We start from the raw sequence: 23,433 nt of genomic DNA, 5'->3' as shown, positions 1-23,433 counted from the left end.
CTTACTGGCTTAGCTCTGTTGAACGCTCACCCTGACATTGATGTCGACGATGTAATTAACCAATTGACGATGTAATTAACCAATTTGATAGGAATAATAGGCGCATATGATCATCATTTAAGTAAGAGTTCCACAATTCTAACTTTTTTTATATCGTAAGAGGGCATCGTCTTGTATATGTGTATAATCAGTTTAAATAAAACTTCCTTAAACTTTGCATGTGACCTAATTATTTTTTTTTTTTGTTACGGTAAAAATAAGAGTAGCTCAAGATATCTTTAGCCCCCCCTTATTGAGGTTTTTCTGTGTCTGCCACTATTTCTCAGCTCCATAGATGACAGAATATACACCATAATGAATCTGTATAAAGTTATGTAACATACAGATAGACTGAGGTAACACAACGATTTTATTCAGGCCACGTCACGTATTCACCACCCGGAACTTCGACGCTTACGTACCAAAAGAGCCGCAATAATCCACCAAGGCCGGAGCAGTGTCGCGAGGCAGGTTAGCTTGCTGTTGCTGAAATACCGGAAAGAGGGGTACGCCACAGAGTGGGAATGGCAGATTTCCACAACGGCGTTTTAGCATACCTGACTGACAGTGGCGCATATGCACAACAAGCGTGCTGGTGCCGTATATAAGTAATGGACATCTTGTGACAGAATGATTTGTCAGACTCACAGCTCTACCAGGACGAAGGAGCTGCGCCAGGCGAGGTTGCCACATAGTCCTGCCAATGTAAGTCACCAGTTCAAGGCAGGACGACGGTACGAAATCAAATGGTTCAAATGGCTCTTAGCACTATGGGACTTAACTTTTGAGGTCATCAGTCCCCTAGAACTTAGAACTACTTAGGCCTAGGTAACCTATGGACATCACACACATCCATGCCCGAGGCAGGATTCGAACCTGCGACCGTAGCGCCTAGAACCGCTCGACCACTCCGGCCGGCAAGAAGGTACAGTTTCATAGTTTGGTTACAGTGAGTGATTAGAGATGGTGGTGTGAAAAAATGGAAATTTCACGTCAAGATTTTAGTTGGATAAATTTCTTTTTTAGCGATTTCGTGAAGTCCTAGGTCAACAATAATGACTCAAACCGCTTTTTTAATCATTCAGTAATCAAACACTTTCAGACGAGACACTTTACAATCGTTTTGGTACTTCCGTTACGGATGAATTTAGGGAAGCTTGAAAAAAACGAGTTTTTGTTTCAAGAAACAACTTTTCTACGAGCACAGTAACTGAACAACATCGATATATGACTTGCAGTGAGGTAGAGTGCTCCTTGGGCATATGTATAACTGCAGTACTTTAGATTTTGCAGGATCATTTAGCTGTGACTGAGATCTGTCCCTATGGACTCCACACAGTTCGAAGGAAGGTAGAGAAAAACATATCGTGTCAGTTGGTGTAAAATATGCTCAAAAAATTCCACTAAGTAAATGTAAAATCCGTACTTAACATTGTAACACCACATGAAACTTGTATATAAGCCTACGAACCGGAAACCAAATAGCACTCAACTACTTGAGTGTTGAAGGTAAAGGGAAATCTTCGAAAGTGCTTCATTTGGAAATCACGTACCGTACAAAAAAATGATAGTTCGTTTTCTTCGAATTTTTAATTATTTACCACGAAAAAATTATCTAAAACAATACCGCGTATGTGACACAGCAAGTAAACAGATGGAAATACCGCGGAGGTGTAGAGAATTAAATACCGCGTATCTACAATCTACGGACACTGTAAACAATATCGCGTAAATACAAAAGCGAGCGTAGCCACAGCACATTGTTACTGCCTTATTACGTATTTGAAGTGTTCGAAAGTGATTGCATGCTTGTAGCTTCATTCGTGATCATGGACAGCGATATAGGTGACGATCTTTTAACTGAAGGAGAAATTGTTTCTCATCTGAAATCAACTTATGAGCTCCTGAGAGTGACTGACAGCGGTAAGAAAATTGTTTTAATTATTCGCCTTTGAATGTTAGTAGCAGCGCAAGTGTCTTATTGTGATATAAATCAGAATGCCTCCACTTCACTCGTTCTGTGTTTTATTCATTTCTGCCAAAGATTTCTAGACTGTCAACTTTCTTGTAGGATCTCCCGTAAATGCAGAACAAACAACAGGCGAGAAAAGTCGTAACGCTGAAGTTACATTTACCGAAGAAGAATTAATATCGTATATGGGGTTTGCGGTTACTGTTCCTGCAACATCTAATGACGCAGGTAAATTTCTTTCAATCGCTCTATCCAACAATGCTCAAAATCAAACCACAGTAACAGTTTCCACTAGAGACGACAGTACTTCACACTCATTGCTATGCGATGGTGCTCATTGTTTGCCAATCACTCTGGATAAATTCTCGGAAGATCACGGGAGCAATAATGATGCTGACAATGAAGGCCAAGAATTTAATGGTGACGTAAGCGGTGACAGGAAAAGGAAGTCTAAACCACATCCTGAAGATTGGAAGAAAAATGCCAGTAAAATTCTGAGAATGCGTGGACAGGCGTATATTGGATACAAAAGAAGTCGAATTGGTAAAATCACTCATGATACTCCAAGAGAGGCATGAAAATTAGGTGCAACAAGTACTTCGAAAATGTGCCAAAAATCCATTCAAAGGAAGTGTCATCAGTTTTCTGCTGATGAGAGGCAGGCAGTATTTAACACATTTTGGGAAACGATTTCGTGGGATCAGAGGAAGGTTTACGTTACTAACCTTGTGGATGTAATTCCAACCAAACGTCCAGGGAAGAACACTGGCGAATCCAGGAGAAAAGGGGCGCTCATTTATCATTTGAAAAATGAGCTGGGAAAACACAAAGTATGGAAAAAGATGTTTCTCAATACTCTTGCGATTAAAGAATGGGCTGCTCGATAGTGGCCTGGTAATTCCACACATGGGATGAGACCTGATACAGAATCGTCGCGATCTCGAATCAAACAGACGAAGAAGAACGATGAGACAACCTTCATGAAAGAATTTCTGGACTCTCTTCCAAAACCTCCGTCGCATTATTGCAGAAAATCCTCCTCGAAGTTGTACCTTGAGCCTATTCTACAGTCCAAACAACAGCTGTATGGACTCCATGTGGAAAAATGTCAAGCGGAGAAGGTTTCACCATTAAGTCAGGCTACCTTTAACTTGAAACCTCCTGTGAGATTAAAATTGTGTGCCAGACCGAGACTCGAACTGGGGACCTTTGCCTTTCGCGGGCAAGTGCTCTACCAACTGAGCTACCCAAGCACGACTCACTCCCCGTTCTCACAGCTTCGGTTCCGCCAGTACCTCGTCTCCTATCTTCCAAACTTCGCAGAAACACTCCTGCATACCTTGCAGAATTAGCACTCCTGGAAGAAAGGATACTGCGGAGACATGGCTTAGCCGCGGCCTAGGGGATGTTTCCAGAATGAAATTTTCACTCTGCAGCGGAGTGTGCGATGATATGAAACTTCCTTGCAGATTAAAACTGTGTGCCGGACCGAGACTCGAACTCCGGACCTTGGCCTTTCGCGGCCAAGTGCTCTACCATGCCTTTAACTTGATTTCAGAAGATGGCAGTGTTAGCTTGTTTTCTCCCAAGAAAGACCAGTGCGACTAATGTTGTAATTACAGGCTTGGTAACTTGAGTGAAGACGTGTGGAAGCAACACACATAACGGAAAGAGCAGGCAAGGATGCAAAAAGATGCTGACAAGAAAGAAGTCCAGTTCATTATAAAATAAAGTTGGCTGTTCATAACTTTACAATGTATAATTTAGAAAGTCGTGATGCAGTATGTTATTGGTTCGATGAAACGCAAGGTGATTTGGTTGCATCACGTTTTGCCTCATGCATCGTGGACACCCTATCGAGAACGATTAAGGAAAATCCCGTTCAAGTCATTCTGCATTCTGACGGCTTAACATGACGGAACAGAAATGTAATGTTATCAAATGCTCTTAAGATTAGCAATTGATACTGGACTATTGATTACAAAAAAGTGTTTGGAGGAAGGCCATACTCAGATGGAATGTGACTTAGTTCACAGTTCCATTGAGTGCAAACTTAAAGGACATGAAGTTGAACTTGATATCTAAAGAAGCGAGAAAAAAGCCACAGCCATACGAAGTCCATTATCTAGATTATTCATTTTTCATCAACTACGCAGAGAAAAGTTTGTGGCTGTACGACACAATTAGGCCTGGAAGAGCTGTAAAAATGAGCCTTCAGTTACCGATCTGAGGGCGCTACAGTACCGCCCAAATGGTATTATTTACTACAATTACTCTTTCAACGAGGTGTGGCAAGAATTACCGAGGCGTCCGAGGAAAATTCTTGGAGATGTTTGGTTCCCAAAACTATACGAGGAAAGACTGAAAATCAATAACTATAAATGGGATCATTTACAACAACTTAAATTTGTTCGTCCTAAAGATTGTCATAGTTATTAAGACAACATTCCTTATGTATGAAAATTATCGCGGAAGTAACTGTGTGACGAGTATCAGCGCAGTGTAATTCTCTGTTGCTGCTTTGAGTGACATTTAGGATTTTTCTTGAAGAAATGTGCAGACATTATCGGAACTATGTAAACAGTATATTTATTTAAAATGTTTCTATGAAATCTTTCAATAAAAATGATTAATGCTCCTGAATGTGTTCTTGTTAGCTTTACCTTTCTCAGCACCAAATGTGTCAAATCGTGCCGGGAGACTGACAAACAAATACCGCGTCAGTAACAGATCATGGCATAAATACCGGGACAATTTCGCGTATGTACCGTAATTAAGCTTTCTAAAGCGTATTTGTAATGCTACGATGCAAATTTGGCGTCGCTGTAAAGTGTATTAGGAATTTTAGATAGTTTTTTGTCTCTCATGTAAAATTATTATTTTGCTACTTACGCGGTATTGTTCCTTAACCGACGATATACAAAGACATCAAGCATTTATTTATGTGACGGATAAAAACGTCTAATAAATGTCTGATGCCCGTATTTACCTGACTTATCGCCCAAAGGCTTCATTCTGTTTCTTTGTGAAGCAAAAATTTCGTGAACAGCACTTCTCACGAACTGAAGACGCTATCTAACACTTCGTAGGCTACGCTTTTGAGGAAGCAATATCAGAGTGGAATAAATGTCTCCCGAATTGGTTCGCACGGTTGCAGAACTGTGTAAATTTCAAAGGCAAATATTTTTGGGACTAATAAAAAGTTTCGCTCAAAATCTTATCTTTTATTCCTTTTGTAAAAACTCACGAAGTGACCGTTGTAACTGGTGTCGAATGCAGTGTTAAATAGTCGTGATCAATCATTTCTTGAAATGCGTCAAAGTACGTACGTAAGCGGCATTAGGCTGTTTGCCGATGATGCTGTACTCTACGGAAAAGTAGTATCACACGAGAGTTGTGAACAAATCAATGAGGATTTGCAGAAAATAGATGCGTGGTGTAATGACTGGCCGTTCTCTCTCAATATTAGCAAGTGTAACTTACTGCGTATAACAAAGCGAAAATCCCCATTAATGTAAGAGTACAAAATAAGTTCTCAGTCTTTGGAAGCGGTAACATCCGTCAAGTATCTAGGTTTGACGATTCGAAATGATCTCAAATGGCTCTGATCACAATGGGACTTAACAGCTGAGGTCATCAGTCCCCTAGAACTTAGAACTACTTAAACCTAACTAACCTAAGGACATCACACACATCCATGCCCGAGGCAGGATTCGAACCTGCTACTGTAGCTTTCGCGTGGTTCCAGACTTAAGCGCCTAGAAACTCTCGGCCACACCGGCCGGCGAAATGATCTCAAATGTAACGGATAAGATTATAGAAGTAACGGGTAAAGCGAACTCTAGATTGCGGTTTATTGGTAGAATCCTGAAGCGATGCAGTCCTTCAACAAAGGAAATTGCTTACATTACTTTAGTCTTGGAGTATTGTTCGTCTGTATAGGACCCTTACCCTTGGGTCTGATTCAAGAGATTGAGAAGGTCCAAGGAAGAGCGGCAAGATTTGTGACTGGCACATTTAGCCGTCGCGAGAGCATTACAAATCTCATAGAAAGCTTGAAGTGGGACCCACTTGCAGATGGACGACGCGCAAAACGGAAGGGGCAGCTCACTGAATTCCAAAATCCGTCAGACTAAAATTCTGCACCGATGGGCCATCTTTTTTTTCTGTAAGGCGGCTATGCACCCAGCGGGTGTCCACCTTTCGGTATCCCAACTGGTGGACGAGTGTGTCAGCACTACCAATCTAATTACAGAGACGTCGAGTTGTGCTGTGAGGTCTTTGACGGTGATCCGCTGATCACCTCGAATGAAAGTATCCGCATGTTTCAACATTGCAGGAGTCACAGGTATGTGCTGCCGGTTGGCACGCGAGGTGTAGGACAGGTTTGCGTGACCTTGTTGTTATGATGACAGGCGCATCGCCCAACACTCACCGTTCTGTGGTTCACTGCCAGGTCTCCGCAGACATTCTGAAAGGGCCAATGAATACACTACTGGTCATTAAAATTGCCACACTAAGACGAATTGCAGATGATAAATGGGTATTCATTGGATAAATATATTATACTAGAACTGACATGTGATTACATTTCCACGCAATTTGAGTGCATAATGTGTGTGTGAAACCTTATGGGACTTAACTGCTAAGGTCATCAGTCCCTAAGCTTCCACACTACTTAACCTATATTACCCTAATGACAAACATACACACCCGTGCCCGAGGGAGGACTCGAACCTCCGCCGGGACCAGCCTCACAGTCCATGACTGCAGCACCTTACACCGCTCGGCTAATTTGGGTGCATAGATCCTGAGAAATCAGTACCCAGAACAACCACCTCTTGCCGTAATCATGGCCTTCATAAGCCTGGGCATTGAATCAAACAGAGCTTGGATGTCATGTACAGGTACAGCTGCCCATGCAGCTTCAACACAATACCACAGTTCACCAAGGGTAGTGACTGGCGTATTGTGACGAGCCCGTTGCTCGGCCACCATTGACCACACGTTTTCAAACGGTGAGAGAAAGGCGGGTATAGGACCTGCAACATGCGGTCGTGCATTATCCTGCTTAAATTTAGGGTTTTACGAGGATCGAATGAGGGGTGAGCCACTGGTCATAACACATCTGAAATGTAACGTCCACTGTTCAAAGTGCCGTCAATGCGAACAAGAGGTGAACGAGACGTGTAACCAATGGCACCCCATACCATCACGCCGGGTGATACACCAGTATTGCGATGACGAACACACGCTTCCAAGGTGCGTTCACCGCGATGTCGCCAAACACGGATGCGACCATCATGATGCAGTAAACAGAACCTGGATTCATCCGAAAAAAAACGTTTTGCCATTCGTGCACCCAGGTTCGTCGTTGAGTACCATCGCAGGTGCTCCTTTCTGTGATGCAGTGTCAAGGGTAAACGCAGCCATGGTCTCCGAGCTGATAGTTCATGCTGCTGCAAACGTCGTCGAACTGTTCGTGCAGATGGTTGTTGTGTTGCAAACGTCCCGATCTGTTGACTGAGGGATCGAGACGTGGCTGCACGATGCGTTACAGCCATGCTGACAAGATGCCTGTCATCTCGATTGCTAGTGATACGAGGCCGTTGGGATCCAGCACGGCGTTCCGTATTACCCTCCTGAACCCACCGATTGCATATTCTGCTAACAGTCAATGGATCTCAACCAATGCAAGCATCAATGTCGCGATACGATAAACCGCAACCGCGATAGGCTACAATCCGACCTTTATCAAAGTCGGAAATTTGGTGGTACGCATTTCTCCTTCTTACACGAGGCATCACAACAACATTTCACCAGGCAACGCCGCTCAACTGCTGTTTGTGTATGAGAAATCAGTTGGAAACTTTCGTCATGTCAGCACGTTGTAGGTGTCGCCACCGGCGCCAACCTTGTCTGAATGTTCTGAAAAACTTATCATTTGCGTACCACAGCATCTTCTTCCTGTCGGTTAAATTTCGCGTCTGTAGCACGTAATGTTAGTGGTGTAGCAATTTTAATGGCCAGTAGTGCAGTTGTGATGCTCTTGTTTTCCCCCAAAAGAAACACAATGCAAGCTCTCTGTTTGTAACGCACCTCCGTTACATACGCCTTTTTGAAGGGTACGTATAGCGCCACGACCTCTCGGAACTTCACGAAACTACAGGGGCTGAAGTAAGAATATCCCATGATGTCCCACACAAATTCTGCATTTCTTCAACGAATTTGGCTGAGAGAAAAAAAAAGTGTTGCGTTACTTATTGAACTCCCCTCGAACAACCATCAACACATAGATACCAACATGGCAAGGAGGAGAGGCACAAAACTTGCACTATAAAGCATATTACAACAATAAAAACGGTTTGCAGAAATTTTTGTTCGGTCTCTTCGACGGTAACTAGAAGATTCTCCAGTGAGACTTGGAAAAATTGTTTAAAGCCAGTTTTTATTGTTATTCTTGGGTGCACTGCTGATCCCCGATAGGCAGACCATTTTTACTGGTGCCCCTTGTAAGGGACAAAATCATTATTTGCTGGATGATATTCATTTAATCCAATCTCTATACCAGTGTTAACGAGTGTGTCACCTCTGCCTTCGTGTAAGTAGAGAGCTAATGCAGCGGTAAGGCTCATCTCCTGCCGTTGCCAATAGCCACTTATCGAAGGATCTACAGGGGGACAGCATCTATTCGTCGTAACCGATTTCCTTCAAATATATGGTATATGCAGGACCTTGCCAGAAATGAAAGTGACGGAAGTGAGAACTCTAGATGGCCAGGCACTAGGAAAACAGCACTTTTGGCTCGCGTTGGGTGAGGCATGATCCATTTATGTTAGCCTGATTTACAGACAGCGGTTGACACAACGGAAAGAGTAGAAAACAGTAATGCGAGTATTATGGGGACGAGTTCCTAAACAGAACCTTTATTTTTTATTTTTAGCTTTATACGCTTCTTATACTGCAAATAAAATGGCATAAAGCTCAATATATTGCATTTATTAATGTTTCATAAAAGGCATGGAAATCAAAGGCGATAGAAAATTTTACATTTGAGTGTTCAAAAAGCAGTGTCTGATTTCGCAACAAAATATAGGAATGTCGTCAGTACTTCATCAAAACCTCTGAAATGAACAGCAGCCTTGTCGAATTCCCAGTTCTGTCACTTTCATTTCTGGCCAAGCCCTGTGTTTACCGTAAATATGGACGGATTCGGTTATAGCGAGTAGGCGCAGTCCCCTTGTTAATATCGTCAGGAAACAATACTTCAAATAATGACACGTAACTTTGGATGTGGGAATCTATTAGGATCTTAAGGCCCACGTTTATAAGTACAACAATATTTGGAATTTACGGTGATGAAAGCATGTTCGATACGCCATTTGAAAATACAACAACAAAATAAAGTTGATATAAAATGAAACAAATACAAGAAAATATTTTTAACAATGCGACAGATCCTTCTTGATTGACATATGTATTTTACAACCCTTAATGGAACATAAAATGTTGTTTGGACTGTCACCCTTCTTGATTGTACACAAACTTGTGAATCACTGTCTAGCATGAAATATTTAGTTTCAGAAACTCTACCGTCAAATACCTTCGAGCCTACAACAAATATTCGAAGTGCTCCTCTACACGAAACCACATGGTGAGCGTAGGAAAGGTACATTTAATGTATGACATTTGTATTGGTTGTTGAGAGTGTCCTGTTGTCGAGTGATGAACAGTTGTCTTCATCTTACTGCCTCGCTTATGAAGTTTTTCTCGGTATTCGTTATTGCTGTGACTGCTCAGAGGTACTTGGCAACTGCGTGACTGTTGGAATAATCATCTGATGTTCCTCAGTTTGAGGAGCTAGAACTGGAGTATATACGAAATAGGGCTGTCGGTTTGACGATGCTATATATACTGGGAGGAACATATGTTTCATGTGAAAATTTGGCTCATGTGGCAAATAGTTTTCTGGTTGAGTCTGAGTGAACCTATCTTGTTTATTCTGAACTTCTGGGGTGGGATGGTGTTCCTGTTCACCTGTTGAGACCAGCGATGTTACAGAGAGGGCAGTTGAACTTTGCCGACTCTGGCTTTGCACTGACTGTAAAGACACGCTTTGAATCACCACTTCAGCGTGCCTAATTTGCTGAAACGGCTCGCTGTGGACTGATGGTAAGTCAGATTGACGATTAATTTCACTTTCGTTTGTAGACGTTGCAGACTTAAACGAGAGCGTAGACCTGAAGCTTTCACTATCACATGACGAATCTAGCCATTGTCCTTTTGAATAGGATAGCAGCGATTCAAACGAACTTCCATGGTTACCGTCCTGTCGAACAACGGTTTCAATTAGAATTAATTCAATAAAAAACCAAAATATGCTACAACTTAAATTTGGGCAAGATAACTAATCAAACGTACGTGTACAGATTACCTTATCTTGTTTGACAATGTCCGCCCACTGTGACGTAACTAATTCGTCATCTGTTGATTTTGAACCTAATACCTCTCCAGCTATTGGCATTTGAGATGGACGTGGGCACGTCCTTGAGAAAACCTGTAACAGTGATACAAATTGAGAAAAAGACAAAGTTGCCGTACAAAATTACGGACGGCAGTCTATTGACAAGCGTTATGGCTCACGTTTCTACTGCTATAGATGAAATGAGTAAACCACAGAATTCCAGCAGAGGAGATATTCTGTGTTAGAAATCGAAGTGATAACTCTTCCTTACTAATGTGGTGCTAACTAATTGCTAATTAAAATGGTTGTGGCTGGAACTAACCATGTAGTGCAGCATATAGGTATGATGTGTAACTGAATCGGACTGCATGCAGTATTTGTGAAATATTTTCAGTGGTGTATTTGTATGTAAGTGTTACTCGACCTGGAACTATGTCCTTACGCTGAGACAAGTGTCAAGTTATTCGATCAACACAGTCGCGGTGAACAAGCAGTTTCCTAAATCCTGTTCTTGCGTTCTGTCAGAGAACTGACCAGATGGAACTATTGCACATCCACATGGAAAACGATACAAAAAAATATTCCGATGAATGTCGGACGTGGGCCCAAATTATTCTCACTTTTTCAGATGTCTTAACCCTTTCGGACCTGGTGGTCACAATTGTGTACATAAAGCTCGTTCACTAATATTTCTGTTACAAGAAACGTCGTATGTATCCAACCTACTGCACACATTTGTGTATATTTATCTAAGTTATGTTCAAGCATCTCATGTACTCTTGAGAGTAGTCTGTGAGCTACGTAGTGAACTGTACTCTTTGATGCTGTGTCTCCGTGGGAAGCCATTACTGCTTGATTTCATTGCTGTTATGAATGTTTTACACGGCTTCCTTCTTTTATAAACAGTTATACGTTGTTCAGTGTGATTTTCAGCAACTGCATTCAGTTCGTATTTGTGTTATTTATCGGGTAAGTATACTGCACAGGTTTGTGTACAACCGATCCCTAATGGTACAAAATAGAAATCGTATCCTAAAATGTGAATCAGCTATGTTTGTATGACTGTGTTAGCTACATGTTGTTTTTTCATTTAATTTCGGGATCTGCAGCAAGCAGGAGAATAGCTGGCCTATAGATATGATTTTCATCTACATCTACATCTACATGACTACTCTGCAATTCACATTTAAGTACTTGGCAGAGGGTTCATCGAACCACAATCATACTATATCTCTACTATTCCACTCCCGAACAGCGAGCGGGAAAAACGAACACCTAAACCTTTCTGTTCGAGCTCTGATTTCTCTTATTTTATTTTGATGATCATTCCTACCTATGTAGGTTGGGCTCAACAAAATATTTTCGCATTCGGAAGAGAAAGTTGGTGACTGAAATTTCGTAAAAAGGTCTCGCCGCGACGAAAAACGTCTATGCTGTAATGACTTCCATCCCAACTCGTGTATCATATCTGCCACACTCTCTCCCCTATAACGCGATAATACAAAACGAGCTGCCCTTCTTTGCACCCTCTCGATGTCCTCCGTCAATCCCACCTGGTAAGGATCCCACACCGCGCAGCAATATTCTAACAGAGGACGAACGAGTGTAGTGTAAGCTGTCTCTTTAGTGGACTTGTTGCATCTTCTAAGTGTCCTGCCAATGAAACGCAACCTTTGGCTCGCCTTCCCGACAATATTATGTATGTGGTCCTTCCAACTGAAGTTATTCGTAATTTTAACACCCAGGTACTTAGTTGAATTGACGGCCTTGAGAATTGTACTATTTTTTGAGTAATCGAATTCCAACGGATTTCTTTTGGAACTCATGTGGATCATCTCACACTTTTCGTTATTTAGCGTCAACTGCCACCTGACACACCATACAGCAATCTTTTCTAAATCGCTTTGCAGCTGATACTGGTCTTCGGATGACCTTACTAGACGATAAATTACAGCATCATCTGCGAACAGTCTAAGGGAACTGCTCAGATTGTCACCCAGGTCATTTATATAGATCAGGAACAGTAGAGGTCCCAGGACGCTTCCCTGGGGAACACCTGATATCACTTCAGTTTTACTCGATGATTTGCCGTCTATTACTACGAACTGCGACCTTCCTGACAGGAAATCACGAATCCAGTCGCACAACTGAGACGATACCCCATAGCTCCACAGCTTGATTAGAAGTCGCTTGTGAGGAACGGTGTCAAAAGCTTTCCGGAAATCTAGAAATACGGAATCAACTTGAGATCCCCTGTCGATAGCGGCCATTACTTCGTGCGAATATAGAGCTAGCTGCGTTGCACAAGAGCGATGTTTTCTGAAGCCATGCTGATTACGTGTCAATAGATCGTTCCCTTCGAGGTGATTCATAATGTTTGCATACAGTATATGCTCCAAAACCCTACTGCAAACCGACGTCAATGATATAGGTCTGTAGTTAAATGGATTACTCCTACTACCCTTCTTGAACACTGGTGCAACCTGCGCAATTTTCCAATCTGTAGGTACAGATCTATCGGTGAGCGAGCGGTTGTATATGAGTGCTAAGTAGGGAGCTATAGTACAGCGTAATCTGAAAGGAACCTAATCGGTATACAATCTGGACCTGAAGACTTGCCCGTATCAAGCGATTTGAGTTGCTTCGCAACCCCTAAGGTATCTACTTCTAAGAAACTCATGCTAGCAGATGTTCGTGTTTCAAATTCTGGAATATTCCATTCGTCTTCCCTGGTGAAGGAATTTCGGAAAACTGCGTTCAATAACTCCGCTTTAGCGGCACAGTCGTCGATAACAGTACCATCGGCACTGCGCAGCGAAGGTATTGACTGCGTCTTGCCGCTTGTGTACTTTACATACGACCAGAATTTCTTCGGATTTTCTACCAAATTTCGAGACAATGTTTCGTTGTGGAACCTATTAAAGGCATCTCGCATCGAAGTACGTGCCAAATTTCGTGCGTCTGTAAATTTTAGCCCATCTTCAGGATTTCGCGTTCTTCTGAACTTCGCATGCTTTTTCCGTTGCCTCTGCAACAGCGTTCGGACCTTTTTTGTGTACCACGGGGGATCCGTTCCCTCTCTTACCAATTTAAGAGGTATGAATATCTCAATTGCTGTTGCTACTATATCTTTGAATTTGAGCCATATCTCGTCTACATTCGCATAGTCAGTTCGGAAGGAATGGAAATTGTCTTTTAGGAAGGCTTCTAGTGGCACTTTATCCGCTTTTTTAAATAAAATTATTTTGCGTTTGTTTCTGATGGATTTGGAAGAAATGGTATTGAGCCTAGCTACAATGACCTTGTGATCACTAATCCCTGTATCAGTCATGATGCTCTCTATTAGGTCTGGATTGTTTGTGGCCAAGAGGTCAAGTGTGTTTTCTCAGCCATTTACAATTCGCGTGGGTTCGTGGACTAACTGCTCGAAATAATTTTCGGAGAATGCATTTAGGACAATCTCGGAAGACGTTTTCTGCCTACCACCGGTTTTGAACAAGTATTTTTGCCAACATACCGAGGGTAGGTTGAAGTCCCCACCAACTATAACCGTATGAGTGGGGTATTTATTTGTTACGAGACTCAAACTTTCTCTGAACTGTTCCGCAACTGTATCATCGGACTCTGGGGGTCGGTAGAAGGAGCCAATTATTAACTTAATTCGGCTGTTAAGTATAACCTCCACCCACACCAATTCGCACGGAGTATCTACTTCGACTTCACTACAAGATAAACCACTACTGACAGACACAAACACTCCACCACCAATTCTGCCTAATCTATCTTTCCTGAACACCGTCTGAGACTTCGTAAAAATTTCTGCAGAACTTATTTCAGGCTTTAGCCAGGTTTCTGTACCTATAACGATATCAGCTTCTGTGCTTTCTATTAGCGCTTGAAGCTCAGGGACTTTTCCAGCGCAACTACAACAATTTACAACTAAAATTCCGACTGTTCCTTGATCCAAGCACGTCCTGTAATTGCCAAGCACCCTTTGACATTGCAGCCCATCCCGCACTTTCCCGAGGCCTTCTAACCTAAAAAACCGCCCAGTCCACGCCACACAGCCTCCACTACCCGTGTAGCCGCCAGCTGAGTGTAGTGAACTCCTGACCTATTCAGCGGAACCCGAAACCCCACCACCCTATGGCGCAAGTCTAGGAATCTGCAGCCAATACGGTCGCAAAACCGTCTGAGCCTCTGATGCAGACCCTCCACCCGGCTCTGCACCAAAGGTCCGCAGTCGGTTCTGTCAACGATGCTGCAGATGGTGAGCTCTGCCTTCATCTCGTAAGCAAGACCGGCAGCCTTCACCAAATCAGATAGCCGCTGGAATCCAGAGAGAATTTCCTCAGATCCAAAGCGACACACGTCATTAGTGCGGACATGTGCCACCACCTGCAGCTGGCTGCACCCTGTGCTCTTCATGGCATCCGGAAGGACCCTTTCCACATCAGCAATGACTCCTCCCGGAATGCACACGGAGTGCACACTGGATTTCTTCCCCTCCTTAACCGCCGTATCCCTAAGGGGCCCCATTACGCGCCTAACATTGGAGCTCCCAACTACCAGTAAGCCCACCCTCTGCGATTGCCCGGACCTTGAAGGCTGAGAATGATCCTCTGAAACAGGGCAGGCGGCTGCATCTGGCTCAGCCAGAGACAGTGCCTGAAACCGGTTTGTCAGACGCACCGGGGAGGCTTTCTGATCAGCCTTCGGGGACGCCTTTCGCTGCCTGCCACGCCTTGGAACGACCTCCCAATCAACCACAGGCGAGGGCTCAGCCCCACTGCGGGCAGCAACCGGGGCAACCACAGCGGCGGACCGATCTAGGGACAGACGGGTCGAGGTTGACATCCCCGTGATACCCGAGTCCGGCTCCCCACAGTGGTGCCCATTGGCAACAGCCTCAAGCTGCGCGACCGAAGTCAGCGACGATTGCAGCTGTGAGCGAAGGGATGCCAAGTCAGCCCTCATCCGAACACAGCAATCGCAGTCCCTGTCCATTCTAATCGATGTTTAACAACAGTTACCGAAACAGCACTATGTTTTACATAGTGCTGTTTGCGTTATAAATATGGATAAGAAATATCTTTCTGTGGTGAAAGATTGGGAGTTGATACTAGGCATAACTGAAAATGGTAACATTGGTTTTTACTGGAGATGAGGAGGGCGCCGATGTATCACATATCGAAAGACAAGTTCCACAAAAAGCAAAATGATCAGGAGCAGATAAAGTGGGCAAGAGTGATATTTTGCAGACACCATATCTGAAGATGAAGAAGAAGTGGTGAATGCTGAAATGAACATTCATGCAACAACCAAGAAAGAGACAATCTGTGTGACACCTAAAGAAACCATAAAATGGAAACGCAAGCCTGTAAGTATCATTGCAGAAATTTACAAAGCTCCAGAATTTGAAGAATCTGACATGTGTTTACCAATATAATACTTGAAATGATATGTGCCTGATGATTTGTTCAGTAGCATGTCAGCTTATACTAATATCCATGCATTACAACAAGGAAAATCCTCATTCAAACCGATAACTCCTGAAGAACAGGAGGTGGTGTTTGGTCTGCATATATTGACTGGCACTTCAAACTTTCCCAACACACACATGTATTTGGATACTACCTTGAAGGTATACGTATTTTGGGAAAATATAACGCATTGAGAGATTTTTTTGTTAGAACAAGCTTACACTTGGTGAACCATCTGGATAAACCATCTGAAAATAAGGACAGATTTTATTAAGTCAGCCAATTTACAAAGTCATTCGAAAATGCTCCTGTGAACTGCGTATAGAAGAAAACGTTTTTGTGGACAAAGGAATTACTTCTTTCACTGGAAATTTTTCCACAAAGTAGTACATCAAGGTCAAACCAAGTCCATGGGAAATCAAGGTCTCCATGCTGTGAAGAAAGAGTGGAATAGTGCATGATCTTCTTTTGCATAAAGGTGATACAACTGAACTAAACGCTGCATGCTATAAAAGTTCATCGAGTAAAACTGAAGTGATATCAGGTGTTCCCCAGGGAAGCGCCCTGGGACCTCTACTGTTCCTGATCTATGTAAATGATCTGGGTGACAATCTGAGCAGTTCTCTTAGACTGTTCGCAGATGATGCTGTAATTTACCGTCTAGTAAGGTCATCCGAAGACCAGTATCAGCTGCAAAGCGATTTAGAAAAGATTGCTGTATGGTGTGTCAGGTGGCAGTTGACGCTAAATAACGAAAAGTGTGAGATGATCCACATGAGTTCCAAAAGAAATCCGTTGGAATTCGATTACTCGATAAATAGTACAATTCTCAAGGCCGTCAATTCAACTAAGTACCTGGGTGTTAAAATTACGAATAACTTCAGTTGGAAGGACCACATACATAATATTGTCGGGAAGGCGAGCCAAAGGTTGCGTTTCATTGGCAGGACACTTAGAAGATGCAACAAGTCCACTAAAGAGACAGCTTACACTACACTCGTTCGTCCTCTGTTAGAATATTGCTGTGCGGTGTGGGATCCTTACCAGGTGGGATTGACGGAGGACATCGAAAGGGTGCAAAAAAGGGCAGCTCGTTTTGTATTATCGCGTTATAGGGGAGAGAGTGTGGCAGATATGATACACGAGTTGGGATGGAAGTCATTACAGCATAGACGTTTTTCGTCACGGCGAGACCTTTTTACGAAATTTCAGTCACCAACTTTCTCTTCCGAATGCGAAAATATTTTGTTGAGCCCAACCTACATAGGTAGGAATGATCATCAAAATAAAATAAGAGAAATCAGAACTCGAACAGAAAGGTTTAGGTGTTCGTTTTTCCCGCTCGCTGTTCGGGAGTGGAATAGTAGAGAGATAGTATGATTGTGGTTCGATGAACCCTCTGCCAAGCACTTAAATGTGAATTGCAGAGTAGTCATGTAGATGTAGATATTATGGATTAGATCCTGCAGATTTGTAGAATTTTCAGCTACGCTCTCCAAAGATAAAGGCCGTAATGGTATTTTTACAATTTCTTGTCTTCTTATCATATGTTGCAACATCTGAAATCTCGAGGTATCACTGCATCAAGTACAACCTGGCAAAACAGATCAGGAAATATTTTGCCATCTTCAGATGATAAAACAATAATGACACAAACCAGAGGCTTATGACACGAAATCACTAGTTGTGATGCCATTGTTATGTATAAGTGGGTACACAATAGACCAGTTATCAAATTTTGTTGTTTAAGGCTCAGCAAATGAAGTTGAGCTTTGGATTAAAAAAGGCCATAAATATGTGAAAGTTAAAGACCTGAAGTAGTGAAAAGATAAAACCATGCAACTGGCAATGTGGATCTGTTTGATCACCTTATGAGATACTGTAGAGTTTTTATCAGATCTCGGAAATGGCCTTTGCAGGATAATTTTTGATTCTGTTAACTTTTCCATGGTGCAATGTTGGTTGGAATATGGATGAGATTCAGAAAACTTGTCTATTCCTAAAAAAAGCCACTGAATCTTCTTCCCTTTTATACCAGAGGAGCAGGTGAGTTGATGCTGTACCAGAAAAAAGTTTTTGAAAGAGACGGCATCCTTCTGATGAATGATATGGTCCATACTTGAGAGTCATAGCTAGAAAAAGAGAACTATGCCCAGTTGAAGAAATACAGTTTGATTCCATTGACCATTTATCTGTGCATGACGTCCAAGTCGCTGCAAATTTCCAAAATGTACAGGGTATTCTAGGGTTAAATGCAGAAAAGGAAAACTATATTTGTGTCTCCAAATGGACAGAAATTGTTTGTTGGAGATTCATGATACACCTTAAGTTCAATGTGTTGATAATACTTATTTAATTAATAGCCTTAATTTGTAATGATGTTTATAATTTCTTCTGTTTAAAGTGTCAGAAATATTGGTGAACTTGCTCCTTATTAAGTAATCCTTAAGTAATTGATATGATGTTGGAGATCTGATGTACGCAATTTTGTGTATTAAATATCTAGGCTAGCAGAGGTCACATGAAAATTTCCCTTAGGATAAATGTTGTCAGGAGACTCTCCTGAATGTAAAACTGATGTACAATATTTTTTATGAGTGAAAAATTTCAGATTTGAAAGGATTAAAGAACAGCGAGTTGCTGAGCTGTTGTTTAGAAACCCCACAGTATTGCGACATACGTGCAGCAGGCAGTGAGAGCAACACAACAGGCTAGAAACACCCCCTGCTCCATCATGTCACGTCAAAAAACGTGATTAAAAGGTCTCGTTAGAGGTGTAAAGCTGCTGGAAAAGTGACAAAAAGTGAGAATTTTATTGAATTTACATCCCCACAACATATGCACTGGTTACCTTCTAGGTGATCACCTACGCTACGGGCTTAGACTGTATTAGGTCCTTGACAATGGCTTGATATATCACATCACTATGACAGACGTAGACTTTGTCGCAAAGCCACAGGCAGGCAGAGGCTTGTGCTGAGCACCGAATTCTTAACATGTGCAAAACTTGTAAGCAAAGGAACGGACCCACTGTTCCAACATATTCAGTCGTCAACAAATACAAGCTACATTATCCACATGGTGATTAATTAATTAAATTTGCCAAGAGGCTGCTCTACCATGCTAAGGTAACCCATGGTTATTTTTAAAGGAGCTACTTACGTAAATGGCGACCCAAATCAAGAATTCTTACATAAATTAGGACCCACGCTTGCGCTACTATGCACTATTACGTACCAACACCTCTTGGAATGTCCAACCATCTATCATGAAAACCATGCCAGCCTTTGCTACACTATCCTCAGTAGTGCAGATACCAACTATCCACCCTACAGTTCCAATTTCTGCCATTAGTTGGCAACACATCATAGTGCTGCAGTTACAGGATATTCCAACATCCAAGATTGCGGATGGTGGGACATTCAAAAATTAGCAGGAAATTTAAAAATCGGAGTTGGTGGAGTGTGGGAAGTTTACAAAATGTGAAAAAACTTTAAAAAATCAAAGATGGAATTGGTGGAAAATTCAAAAATCCAAGATGATGGAAATATCATAATTGTGATAGTGGGAAATTTAAAGCCTTCCTCCCCCTCCTCTTTCAAACCAGTAATAGCAAAGTATGAAAATGAGGCATAAAAATGACGCCTTTCCGCTCTCTCCTATCTCCAATCAATCAAAATTCCAGAATGGTGGAAATCGTCCAATTGTGTTAAGGAGCAATTTAAAATCCCCTCCTCCCCTTTCTAACCAACCACAGTGAAATATTAAACTGAGGTGTAAAAATGGCTCTAGATGTGAGGTAAAAAATTATGTAACCTCATCTTGAAAGTCAAAGATATACACTATTTACACGAAACCCAAAGATATTAACATATCTCTGACACAGCATTTAAATTTTACCTATAAGGTGCCACGCTATATTATTTCAGACGCATATTCGCATACACATACGTACCTTTGGTGTAATATTAAAAAAATATGTAAAAATAGTCAATTTATATCATTTTTGTTCACGCCTTCTCTCTGGTGTAAAAATGGTCGCAAGCTACACTGTTTACATATATCTATTTATATATGACGTAGAAGTCGTGTCAAGTTACATTGTTTCCTAGAGATATATACCTATGGCGAAGAAATGGCGTGAAGTTACTTTATATCTGAAAGAAAACTTCGTACCTCTGTATTTAATCTGTGTTATATTGAAATGAAGGATTAAAATGGCACCAAGTCGCAGTATTTACGTAAAATTACTCAAACTCACACGTACAGCATAATGCAACACTTGCCTCCCCACTCCCCCAATCGAAGCCAGGTATTTCAGTCACCATTAAAATAAAAGGGCCCGCTACAGTAAACATCCATCTTGAAAGCGCTAAAAAATATGGGAATTATTTACTAAAAACTTACACCTGTAGTATTTCCGCATCTAAAATATGTAACACCACCAGAAGTGTGTGAAATACCGCAAAAAATATCGTCAGCTACAGTACCCAGTCGCGTTAATGTGATCACCTGTCAAAAGTTTGAATAACCACCTTTCGGAGCACGAGATGTACAGTAAGGTAAAGAAAGAGACTGAGGTTCTTAGAAGCACCGACAGGGATGTGGAACCAAAGCAACTCCAGAATTGTGGTAGTTATTTCTGTTGACGATTCGTGGTGCGAATAGCCCAATCGAAATGGTCCCACAGATTCTCGACTGGGTTTAAATCCGGAGAGTTTCTTGGCCACCCCATGAGTACAGTAAACTCATGCTGGTGTTCTTCGAATCATGCACGTACACTGCTAGCTATGTGGCACATTGCATTGTCTTGCTGGTAGATGCTACCGTGCCAAGGAAATACAAACTTCATGTGTGGGTGGACGTGGTCCTAGACGATGGATGCATACCTTTGTTGATACATTGTGACTTCCAGAACAGCGGCATCACCAAGGATATGCCATGAAACCATTCACCGGTACATAATACTCTCTCCTCCAACCTGGACCCTTCCGACGATTATTGCAGGGTGTTTGCTTTCAGACTTTTCACGCCGTACACGCCAAAAGCTATCAGTCCGATGGAGCATAAAACTTGATTCACCTGAAAGTCCGCCCGATGCCACTTAGTGGTCGTCCATCTGCGGTATGGCGTGCAAAATTCCAGTGACCGTCACCGGTGAACAACAGTCAGCATGGGTGCATGAACCAGGCGTCTGTTACTGCGGGTCATAAACGCAATGTTCCCTGAACGGTTGTAGAGAAGACACTGTCGGCAGCCCCTTGATTCTCTAGGCAGTCAGTTGCTGAAGAATTGCACCTCTAATCACCTCTATACACCATCGCAGCTGTCATGCACCCCTGTCGTCTATAGTCCTTGCTACATCACAGTCGCTTTGGCGCCAGTTTTGCATAGCGCTATTTTTCCATGCACGGTATACTTTAACCATGATGGGGCACATAAGCAGTTTACAGACTTAGCCATTTCAGAAGTGCTTCCACCATTGGCCTGAAAGCCAATGATTATGGCCTTTTGTATTTCAAATACATCGCTCCATTTCTGCAGTATGACGATGAGTGTGCTCTTTCCTGCATCCGACACGCTTTTTATACCCTCCACTGCTAGTGTGTCCCGTTGCCCACTTTGAGTGGTTATGACGTTGAACATAGGCAGTGGTCACATTAGTGTGACTGGACTGGACCATGTTTGTTTTCATTACTGGCTACAAAAAATCGTTTAATGGACTGGCTGTCCACTCATATCTGTCAATTCCTTTTGAAGTAGTATGCCATTTGCTGTGGAATAATAGAATGAGCATAAAACATACTGCCCATAAAGAACTGAAACTGGTGGTTACTTATACAGTGTAATTAATGAATTAGTAACATGTTGTTGCAGAACATGGATTAGTTTAAATATTCTAAAAAACTTCAGACACGTGGAACGAAATCAAATGTACATTAGTCTTTCTCCCCCTCCCCTCCCCAACTTGCCTATCTTCAATAATAGATGCCAGCAGTGGGAGAATGTTCAGTGTTTGACTGTTCTGTGTTGCATAAGATAATAGAGGTTCTAGTTAATTGTTGACAGTTTCTATCACGCTTCGCAAAAGTCACAGTAAACTGTGCTCTAAGATGCTTCAGCAAGGCCAAAAAGCACAGTGTTTATATCAGGTATCATTCTGTTTATGTCCAATATCATGATGTTATATTAGCTAATATTGATCAAACTGGTACCTAAAGCATCGCTGTCGACTTTCAAAGTAAGTGTGTCAGTGCTATTTTCATAAAAATAACAGACAGTCTACATTCCAAGTGAGGCCTAAGGATCGATACTAGCCTGACTAGGCTTACAACTGCAGAAAATGTATGTTCCTTAATCACTAGGAAAGCACAAAAAATTAAGTGACTCAACGCTATTAACATGTCTAAACACATGTGGCTCACTATCACTTTAGGACAAGAACAATGATAATGCACCAGCAGAAAAATATAATCAATAAAAATTATTACAAATGGTTGGACCTAGTGGAAACAAATTGCAGCAGTTAGAACGATGGTTCTCCAAAATGTTTACCAGTTGGAACTAAGTTTCTCTAAAATGTTTGCGGACTGTATTTTCTATAATCAACAACAACATGTAAAAAAAATAAAACACACACTCATCATATTAGAAAGGAAGGAATAGGAAGATTTTATCACTTTTACAGCAGCATAGAAGGAAGAAAGACTGGAATGGCTGCTCTGTTTATAAGCACAAACAAGATGACCACAGACAGTAAGATATAACTCCTCTAAGGACACTGGAAGAGCTGATATCTCGAAATAAAAACTATTTTTCATATTTTGAGTACGACACACACAAAAAACGTACACACACGCACATATGCAGACATAGGCTGCATATCATGTAGGAGCCTTCTATAAGTAATGCAGCACTTTTTTTCTGAAAGCAAGTTGGTTTTATTCAGGATTCCATTACACCATATTATTTCTCTCTCTCGTAACTAGGAAACGCTACTTTTCAACATAGTCTCTGTCCAATGCGGTGGCGGTGTGCTACCTTACTGGGAAGCCCTGTACGCCTGCATGATACAACAACCTCATAATTATCCGTATACTGTTTTCCACAGAGTGCGTCCTTCATTAGGCTAAACAGATGGAAATCGGAAGGTGCGAGTTGCGGGCTGTAGGGTGGATGAAGAAGCACAGTCCAATGTAGGTTTGTGAGCTCCTGTCTGGTATGCAAACTTGTGTGAGGCCTTGCGTTGTCATAGAGAAGGAGAAGTCGGTTTGCTTTTTAGTGGTGGCGAACATACTGAAGAGGTACATTCAGTTTCCTGAAGACAGCACGATATACTACAGAGTTGATTGTTGCACTGTAAAGGAGGACATCAAACAGAATACCTGTTCTAGAGTCCCAGTTGACCGTCGCCACGACTTTATCGGCTGGGGGTGCGGCTTTGAACTTTTTCTTCGGGAGAGAAGTGACTTGAC

At 42.1% G+C, this 23,433-nt stretch overlaps 1 long non-coding RNA gene across 1 annotated transcript in view; it reads right to left on the bottom strand.

Moving 5' to 3' along the window:
• Window positions 1-10,520: 10,520 nt before the first annotated feature.
• The window catches only part of LOC126344400 (uncharacterized), a 45,334-nt gene continuing 32,421 nt past the window's right edge, over window positions 10,521-23,433 (bottom strand). The window contains exon 3 of the long non-coding RNA XR_007565160.1: window positions 10,521-10,568. This is a non-coding gene — a long non-coding RNA (uncharacterized LOC126344400). The remainder of the gene's footprint in view (window positions 10,569-23,433) is intronic.

The sequence above is a fragment of the Schistocerca gregaria genome, chromosome 1, assembly GCF_023897955.1.
Source record: "Schistocerca gregaria isolate iqSchGreg1 chromosome 1, iqSchGreg1.2, whole genome shotgun sequence".
Taxonomy (NCBI): domain Eukaryota; kingdom Metazoa; phylum Arthropoda; class Insecta; order Orthoptera; family Acrididae; genus Schistocerca; species Schistocerca gregaria.
The sequence above is the reverse complement of the archived record's forward strand: the minus strand, read 5'-3'. Positions and strand labels throughout refer to the sequence as shown.